Here is a 9,749-nt window from a genome sequence, read left to right on the forward strand (position 1 = left end):
TTTTGTCTGGTGTGAAAAATTACTTGTAAATAATTACTATTAAATTCTTTCTTTCTCTGTGGCTTTCAGTTGAGAGCATAGCCTTTCATTTGTTTATATAATCCCCTATTGTTGGGCATTTAGGAGTGTGGTTTTTGTAGGCTTTCAGCACCTGCAGAAATCCCTGTGGGATCAAGCTTCAGTTGCCTACCATGGTTGCTGACGGATAACTCACCCTTTATTAACTGCCTGCCCTGCCTGTCTCATTTCTCCACTTCCCTGCTCATTTCCCCTTCACCTCCCAACCAACCACTTGCACTTAAGTCCTTGTCTCAGGGGTTGCTTCTCAGAGAACCCACACCAGTGCAGTGATCCACTCACTTCGGGTTTATAATATGCCTCCTTTTTTCTAGTTCGACTTGCATTCCACTTTTCAGGAACAAGTCTCTTGTTTGACGTGAGGTAACCAGAGGTCAGGCTCTGCGAATTCTCTGAGGCCAGTTTGGCTGTGCCTCCTGGGTTTGGCAACTCAACCTTTGGCCTCCAAGTTTCTCATTCTTTTGCTGCCCAGTTTATGTGAGACTTCCGCCAAGGCCGACTTGTCACTGATGGCTAATCCTTGTTTTTCCTCTTGTCACTCTGTCCCTGAGTTAATCCTCTCTTCCAATCCTGTCATCTCCTCTCTAGGCTACTCTTACCAATAAATCTTTAGCAGCGTCTGCTCCTCAGCCTTAGCCTAGAAGCTATGATGTAGCTGAAGTTTGTTTGGGGATTCTCTTTACCCTTCTCCAAGAGTCCTGCTTTTTCTTGTAATCCTCCTAGGAAGGAATGTTTTGTAATTGGGCTGTCCCATGAGGTGTTGTCTCATCTAAGCAGAGAGTTTTGGGCTTCCTTTTTAAATCCTTTTCATTTTTTACAAAGCATTGTTCATATTCTTTAACTTTGGTCCAAGGATAGATGCTTTCCCTTCCAGGTGCCCATACTTGTCACTTTGACGGTCCAAAGTCTCAGAACCCTGCCAGAGTGTGCAAAGTAGAATGTACTAACATACGTGAGAGCTTGCCATGGTCTTGAAGCTGTCCTTGTTAAAGGACATTTATAATCTGGGGACCTTGATCCAAAGACATGAATGCAAAGGTGGGAACTTCAGACACTACGGTAGGAAAAGTTTTTAGTGACCCTCCAAATAACAACATTCACATTTCAGCAGGGGAGTGCCTTGGCATGGGATAAAAATTATAATGCATTCCCTTTCTTCCCTCCCTCCTCCTTCCCTTTTGTCAAGAAAGAGAATGTGGTGGACTCTACCAGTTACTCGCTCTGTGATTTTGGATAAATCATTCTTTATGTCTCTTTTCCCACCCGTAAAATGGAGATTATTTTTATCCTGCTTTGTGGGGTTTCTGTGAGGATTAAGTGAGCCAATACTTGTAAAGCATTTAGGACAGTACCTGGCACAGAGCAGTCCTTCAAAACCAATTTGCTCTTATTATCAATTCACTGGTAAAATAAATAAGGCACCCACATCATGGCAGGTCCTGAGGCAACAGGATGAATAAGTAAAACCCATAGAATCTAGTGAGGAAAAAAATTTAGAACACATTTATTCAACTTGCCCTCAGGAAACCACAACTTTATGCTTTTCTTTTTCTTTACTACATTAGAAGAATTTGGCCTGTTTTAGGAAGGAAGGCAAGCCCTTCTCCAGGAAGCCACTCATTACTGAGTGCAGGCAAGTATGTCATCTCAGTGCAAGAGTTGTGGGAGGAAGCCATATGATAATTGTCTTTCTCTGATGAACTTATTTGGCTCAGCATAATACCCTCCAGTTCCATCCGGGGCGATATAAATGGTAGGTATTCATCCTTTCTGATGGCTGAGTTATATTCCACACAACTGATAAATTATTGAGCACTACATCTGAAACGAATGACTTACTATGGGTTGGCTAACTGAATTTGAATAAAATTTTTTTAAAAAGAGTGGTAGAAGAAGGGAAAGCAGGGATAGCTTTCCGATAACTAATGATTTTGATTCTGGTTTCAATAGTTCCCAAGGTCTATTGGGGAAAAGAAACAACAATAAACAAACAGGATTAGGATGTGGTTAAAAGAGAGATGCTAGGACAGATTGGAGTGAACTTAGGGCCCTGGGATGGATGTTCAGGAGAGGAGTTCGGGTGGTGTTGGGTAGACAAGAGATGGAGCCCTGCAAGGGGCACTGGTCCTATATTCAGTGCTCCTTGAGCTCTGTTAGCCTGCAGTTCTCTCCAGCCAACTGCTCTCCTTCTTTGGAGCAAGTGCAACTGGTTGGTTAAGAGCATCAACTCCAGAGCCTGATTATTAGGTCACATCTCTGTTTTATCCCTTACGGTGTTGGATTATATCTTCCCCAAATGACTGCAACCCCGCTCCTACTCCTCAGGCTCTTTTCACAATGTGACTGGAACTTCTACCAAGAAGGATGACTCTCTTCCCTCTCCTTGGACGCAAACAGAGACTTGTGACTGCCCTGGCCAAGGGAGTAGGCAGATGGGATGCTGTGTGATTTCTAAGGGTAAGTCATAAGAAGGATCTAGATTCCACCTGGTAATTTCTTTTTCTAGGGACACTTGCTCTTGGAACCCAGCCACCATGTTGTAAGGAAGCTGAGGCCACATGCAGAGGCTGTATCCGGGCATTCCAGCTGACAGTCCTCACTAGGCCCCAGGCAGCAGCCGGCATTAATTGTCAGGCATGTGAGTGAACAAGCCTTCAAATCATTCCAGGCCGCAGCTTTCTGGGCTTCTATGTGAGGCCCCAGTCAGCATGGGGCAGAGATAAGCCACCCTTACTAGGCCCTGTCTGAACTCCTGACCCACAGAAACTCTAAGAAATGATAATTATTTTCGTGTGAAGTCATGAGATTTGGGGACAATTTGTCATGCAGCACTGGATAACTGACATACTGGCTATGTGACCTCCAGCAAGGTAGATAATTTTCCTATGTCCTAGTTTCCTCATTTATAAAATGGGGTTAATAACAATATCCAGCATGCTGGTAAATCAGTTCTCCTCCCCCTTCCCCCTCCCCCAAAGCCGTAATTTTTAGCATTTGCTGATTTCTGTGGTATAAATACTCCCACAGTGGTCAATTGCAAGCAATCAATGGTTTAAACACCAGATGGTGAAATTCATAAATATTTAACAATTGGCTCTCGTGAACCAGTACAAGTCACCTCCAACACATTACCAAAATATCTACCTCATAGCAGTAAATGATTTATTATTGGTAAATAATTTAGACATAGCACAGAGTAAGTGCTACGTGCCTGCTATTAAAACTCCTGCTCTTGTTTTTGTCATCATCACACATACTTCAGTTGATCTACGGTTATCTGCAGCATTGTTCCATCTACAGAGGGCTTCCCTGGTATTGGCTAGCCATGCCCCCTCTGACAGAACCCAGAGAGCTCTGTCCTATAATGCCCCAGGTTAGCCCTAAGTCAAAGAGGGGCCCTCGGCATGTAGTGGTTGATGTTGTGGTAGAGGGCTAGCGTGCAAACCTTCGTGTCCATACTTGTTAGTGGATGCCTGACCTGTGCAGATGCGAGAGTCCTGAGTAGGGTAATTTCAGCAATTTCTCATCACACAGACAGCCCAGTACAGTTTGGTAGATGTTCAGATAGGCTACATTTGGGGAGCTATGGGAGACCACTGAGGGAGCTTCTGTCTAAGCCTTAGGGGGCCATAGGAGAGGCCTCAGAGAAGGTTGAATGGGGATTTCCCACTGAAAGAGAAAAGAAAGGGCATTCCAGGGGTGGAGGGGCTAGCTCAAACAAAAGCCTAGTGGAAAGAAAACATCATTTCTGGGGATTTGTGCAAATCTGAGTGTGGCAAGAGTGTAGAGTGACAACTCCAAGGGCATTCTCTGGATGTGTAAATTTGAGCGTGGTAAGAGTATAGAATGGCAAGTCCAAGGGCATTCTGGGGAAGTACTGGTCTGCCCTCTTCAAAAATGTCACTATTATTAAAGAGAAAGAAAGGCCCAAATGCTATTTCTGATGAAAAGAGACTATGCAAAAATGACAAGTAAAAGCAATGCATGCCTCCGAACCAGTCCTGGGTGGGGAGAAGCAGGAGTACTATAACAGATTATTCAGACAATCAGTGAAATTTGAATGTAGGCTGTATATTAAATAATTGTGTTGCATTGTTATTAGATAAAATCCCATTTTCTCTTAATTGATGTGAAGTGTTAGGAGTAATGGAGCATGGTGTCTACAATGAACTCTCAAATGTTTCTGGGAAAAATTCTGGTTAGACAGAAAGGGTAATAAAACAAAAATGGCAAAATGTTAACCATGGAACCTAGGAACACAGGATAAGGGAGTTTCTTCTATTTTTGCAATTCTTCCATAAGATTAAAATGATTTCAAAATAAAAAGATTCTTTAAATGAGTGGAGAAAAAGAAACTATAGGCTAAGGGTTAGGGAGGGGAAACAGAGAAGTCTGAAGGTTGGGCTGCTCATTTTATTAGAAAGGGCACTGAGGCATGAACAGGCTAAATGGCTGATCGAGGGTCAGTGAGCAAGTAGCATGGACATTGTGCCCCATCCCATATTTCTGAGATCCAGGTCTTGGCTCTTTTCAGTAAACCTGAGGGTCCCAGAGGGGAAGTGCGTGTGTTGATATATGGCCTCTGAAGTAGAGAAGACCTCAGGGGTACAATTTCTGCTTGCCATGCAGGAGTTATCCACATAGCTCCTATTATTTTAGGTTATCATTAATGTGAGTTGTGACCTGAATTCCCTGTACACTGCCCTGAAATTTGCCCCATATGTTTGTAAAGGTTGATTATATCTTTGGGACCTTTTTCTAATGTGAGCAGAAGCTATAAAGTTTCAATTGTCGCAGCTTGTTGGGATCAAGTGTCTTTTCTTGTGTGCCATAAAAAGGCTCTGCATCTGATATCCGATGTCAAACAAACATGCACGGGCAATCTATTGATTTCAGATGATGTGTAGTGTCATCATCTCTTAGATAGGAAGTTAGTAACAAATCTTTCCTTCCCATTTTTAAAAGAGAACAACTCAGTACAGAATAATGGAAGCCTGGCTAGCTATGTGACTGGAATAAAAAGGAGTCCTCACTCTTGGGGTGTGTGGGTGGCTCAGTTGGTTAAACATCTGCCTTCTGCTCAAGTCATGATCTCAGGGTCCTGGGATCCAGCCCCTCACTGGGCTCCCTGCTCAGCAGGGAGTCTGCTTCTCCCTCTCCCTCTGCCCCTCCTCCCTGCTTGTGCTCTCTCTCTCAAATAAATAAATAACATCTTAAAAAAAAAAAAAAAGGAGTCATCACTCTCACTTGCTTTTGGTGTAAGTATAAATTGACAAAGCCACTCTGGGCAACTATTTGACAGTACACTGTCACACTACTGTATGCTGAATAAAGCAATTTGATACTTGTGCACTTACCTAAGAGAACATGAGTATGCTTGTCCACTTGAACACATGTACAAAAATGGCCATAGCATCTTTAAAAATAATAGCAAAAAAAACCAAAAACAACCAAACATCTATCAACACTAGAATAGAAAAGTAAACTGGTATATACTACTAAGCAATGGCAAGGAATGAAATGCTGAGATAACAATCTCATGGCTACATGGACACAGGAGAAAACATTCTGCATCATTCTGTTTATTTGAAGGTCAAAGACAGGTGAAGTGGACTTAGGATGATAGTGGTCAGAAGAATGAATATTAAGGAAGGTGTTGATTGGGCCAGGGAGCTGTCTAGGGTGCTGGAAGTGTTTGATAGCTTCATCTGGGTGCTAGTTACAAAACTAAAATGTGAGCGCTTTGCTACATGTAAATTATACATTGTTAGAAAAATAATTAAAAAAGAAAAAAGGGAGTTTCTTTCCACTGGTAGGGTTATCTTGAGGGGCTGCTGAAAGAGCCATCCCATTAACAATGCCTGATAGTTGCAACCCAGGGACTGTTGTATTTTTAGGCTCCAATCACATGTGCTTTTGCTAACATGTGCTGAGTAAAAGTCACCAGTCAGCTGCTGGTCAGCTGATTCAATACATCATCAAGTGATGCTGGTATGCCAAGCCAATGGTCTCAGGACTGCATCCTTCTACAGATCAGAAGTTCAATATGCAGATCAAATTCCAATATGAAAGAATCACCTGGTCATGTTGAAAGGCAGATTCTGATCCATGTCTTATGTGGGGCCTGAGAATTGGCATTTACGGTAAGTTCCCAGGTGATGCTGATGCTGTAAGACCAGGCTCTAGAGGCAGACAGGCCAGGATAAGAACTTGGTTCTGCTACTTATAAGCTCTTCGATCTCTGCCAAACTTCTCCATTTCTCCAAAAATCTCTTAATTTCTTCTGTAAACTGGAGGAGCGGGGATAGGTGAGACAATTTCCCTGAATGGTGTGGGTTCAAAGGGGTAAGATGGAAAAAGTGCTTCACACAGTGCCTGGCCTATAGTAAATACTCGCTGATTGGCAGCTCTTGTTATATTTATTATTGCTAGTAAAGAAGAAGATTGGGACCATGATTTGGAGAAAGGTGAGTGAGTGTGGCTTCTAAGGGCAGGACCTCACCAGCATTTTCCTAATAGCCTATTGAAGGAGGACATTTTTTTTTCTCATGTTCTTTCCCAATTCATCCCATAATCCTTCCTTTAGTCTCTATTATCAAGATAGATTTTTTTCATCACTCTTCTTCCCACTCCAATCCACTTTAGATATAGTAAAGATGGGAAAGCTTAAGCAGAACTTAAGCCTGAAATCAGCAGGTTGTCACATTGTCAGATTGTGCCTGGAGGTGATTTTGTTAAAGAAATATCCTCCCCACTTGGCTCTTTCTAGAGGAGTGGGATTGGTCCCTGGGAGTTGAGGTCCACAGCTGGGTCTCCACACATGCCCATGCTTCTCAGTGTACAGGGGCCCCTCTGGAGGAAGACATATGTTCCTCAATCTGTGGGGCTGTCAGTTGGTGTCTTTTTCAAGAACCGAATTAACTTGTTAAAAAAGAAAAATGGAAATGCTTGGTTCTGTGTTGTCTGGACAATAACAGGCCTGGACTGAGTCTGGATTTCAGGGAAGCGCTCTTCAGTTGGGAGGTGAGAGCACCATTTGTTTGGGGCCTTGAGTAGACTGGAGGTGGGTTGAGCTCTAGATCACAGCCTATAGTTCAAGTCCATAAAGCAAAGCTGTGATCCTCGAGGTCCAGTCACTAAACCAGACGCCAAAGGTTCAAAACTAACCAACCAACCAAAGGTACTCAGAGTAGAGCAGGGAGACAAAAAAGAAGGCATGCATAGTGCCATGAGAGAGATGCTGAGTGAGGGATATACATGGACCCCATGGGAACACAGAGAAGGGGAGAGACAGGAGAGGTGTGGTAGCCAGTTTTCAAGATAGCCTCTCAATGACCTTCACTTATTGGCATTCACACCCTTGTGTAGGCCCTCCATGTATTGAATCTGGGCTGGCCAGTGTAAGCAATAGAAGTTAGGGGAAGTGGACCTGTGTGACTTCTGAGGCTGGGACGAAAAAAAAACTAGCTTGTGCAATGGTCTTGTGGAACACATGCTCTGGGAGAGACCAGCTGTCATGTAAAAAGTCTGAGTATGCTGAGACCACCATGCTGCAAGGGAGCCCGGCTAGCCCTGTGAAGGCCCCACAGGAAGATTGAGATACCCACCAAGCAGCCATCTCAGCAAGCAATGGACAGGTGCATGAAGGAGCCATCTTGGGTGCTCAGGCCAGCTGAGCCTTCAGACAGAGCCAACCTGAGTCATCTGGCTGCCACTGCATAAAAGACCCCAAGAGAGACCACTTGGCTGAGCTCAGACAATCCACTGCCCATGAACAATAGTAATAAATTATTGCTTTGAACTGCTAATTTTGGGAGTAGTTTGTTATGCAACAGTAGATTTCTGGAAGAGAGGGATATCTGGTAGCAAGGGCACCTGAGAGCAGGAAGTTGAAAAGCAGATGGCTAGCTGAGGAGGAGGAACATCCCACAGAGAGGTATGTCTTGAAAAACCACATAGAAAGGAAAAACAGAATGGTCTACTGAGGAATTAGGAGCAGTTAAATATCGATAGAAAGCAAAAGGCCAGCAGAGAGAAACGGGCTGAGCTGTGAGAGGTGGGTGGAGGCCGGACTCAGATCCAGTGCAAAGGCTTCTGAATGATATGCCACGTGCTTTGCAGGAGCTTGGTATTTACCATTTTGAGAGGTGGAGATGCGAACATCCTCTAGAAATCTCTCCATGGCTGCTGCTATTGTCCTCGTAGCTGTGACAAAAACCACTCCAAAAGCTGGGTGAAAGCAAGCACTCACTGGCTTCAATGGCTCAAAGAAAGAGGGGAAAGGGTTAAGCTCTATTCACAGCTCTTCAACTGCTCTTGCCAAGTCTGAGAAATGTGATGTACCCAGGAAGTCCTAGATTCTATTTTAGCAGCAGCCAGAAACCACTTTCCTTGGATTGGTGATGTATCCACAAAGTACCTACCCACAGAATTGGGAAATGTGTGAATTAATTTGTACTAACACCAAGCCGGGTTTTCCCTGAAGTCCGGGGTGTCTCTCACTTATGTCCACTTCCACCTCCACCTCCAGCTAAAATGGAAAGAGCCAAAGGGAGGACAATCCGTCCCCTCTACCATTACATCGGCTGGGAAATGGGAATAATAATGCTTATCTTGCCACTGACTTGAGAGAATTAAACAAAATAGTGAGTCAGGTAAGCAGCCCAGAACCCCTCCACACGGTATACTCAGCAAAGGCAGGCTATTGTCAATGTCATCCTCCTCTCGGGTGTGCTGGTCTTACCCTGAGCCTCTTCTTGGGGTAGCAGATATAGAATTAATGAGCTGTCATTGGCCAACATTGCTAATGGACCAGGTCACTCTTTGCCCTCGTGTGCAGACAGCCTCTCAGTCTCTGGCAGCCACTAATATTAATTAATAGCTAATATTTCTTGAGATCTCACTGTGCTACAAATGAGTTTTTCCCTTTAATCCTCATAAAGATCCTGCACTCTGGGAACATTTTACATTTATAGAAGTTGAGGTGGAGTGAGGGTAGCTTGCCTAAAGTGTCACAGCCTGGAAGACCCAGGCTGGAATCTGAACACTCTGGAGTCTGCTGCCTAACTACAGCCCTGCACTGCTTCCCAAAGGAGCCCATCCGAGAAGGGAGCCCCAGAGGATGGAAATGTGTGCTGCCTCTCATTGTTCTCAGAAACTGAAATGAACTGCGCTTTGGCTTTGCTTGGGCACAGCCCTTTCAACAAGCATGTCCAGTGACTCTGTCTTTTCCTCCAAAGTCCAAGTATAAAAGGAACAAAGAAAGAATCCTTCTAATCCTTGTTCCCTGTAATTACTAGAGGGAAAAAAAAATCCTCAGAAAACTCCATTCCTTCTTTGGAAGTTTTGAGGAATGATCAGAGCTTATGCTAGAAAATTAGCCCAGTGACGGGACTCTGTTTTCTCACCATTGTATAATCAGTACTTAGAGAAGGGTTCGGCTCATTGTAGATGCTCAATAAATATTTATGTAATGGGTGCAGGGCTGACCTCTCCATTAGGCCCAGTAGATGTAGTAGCTAGGGCCCAGAAACTGTTAGGGGCCCATGATAATGCTGCAACTTGAATAAAAACAGAAGAGAGGAATAAATAATATTAAATATATAATGATGAATCCAGCCCAAATTATATTCATCTTGATAATAATGCAGTTATAAAGTACAACTCATAGC

The sequence above is a fragment of the Canis aureus genome, chromosome 19, assembly GCF_053574225.1.
Source record: "Canis aureus isolate CA01 chromosome 19, VMU_Caureus_v.1.0, whole genome shotgun sequence".
Classification (NCBI taxonomy): domain Eukaryota; kingdom Metazoa; phylum Chordata; class Mammalia; order Carnivora; family Canidae; genus Canis; species Canis aureus.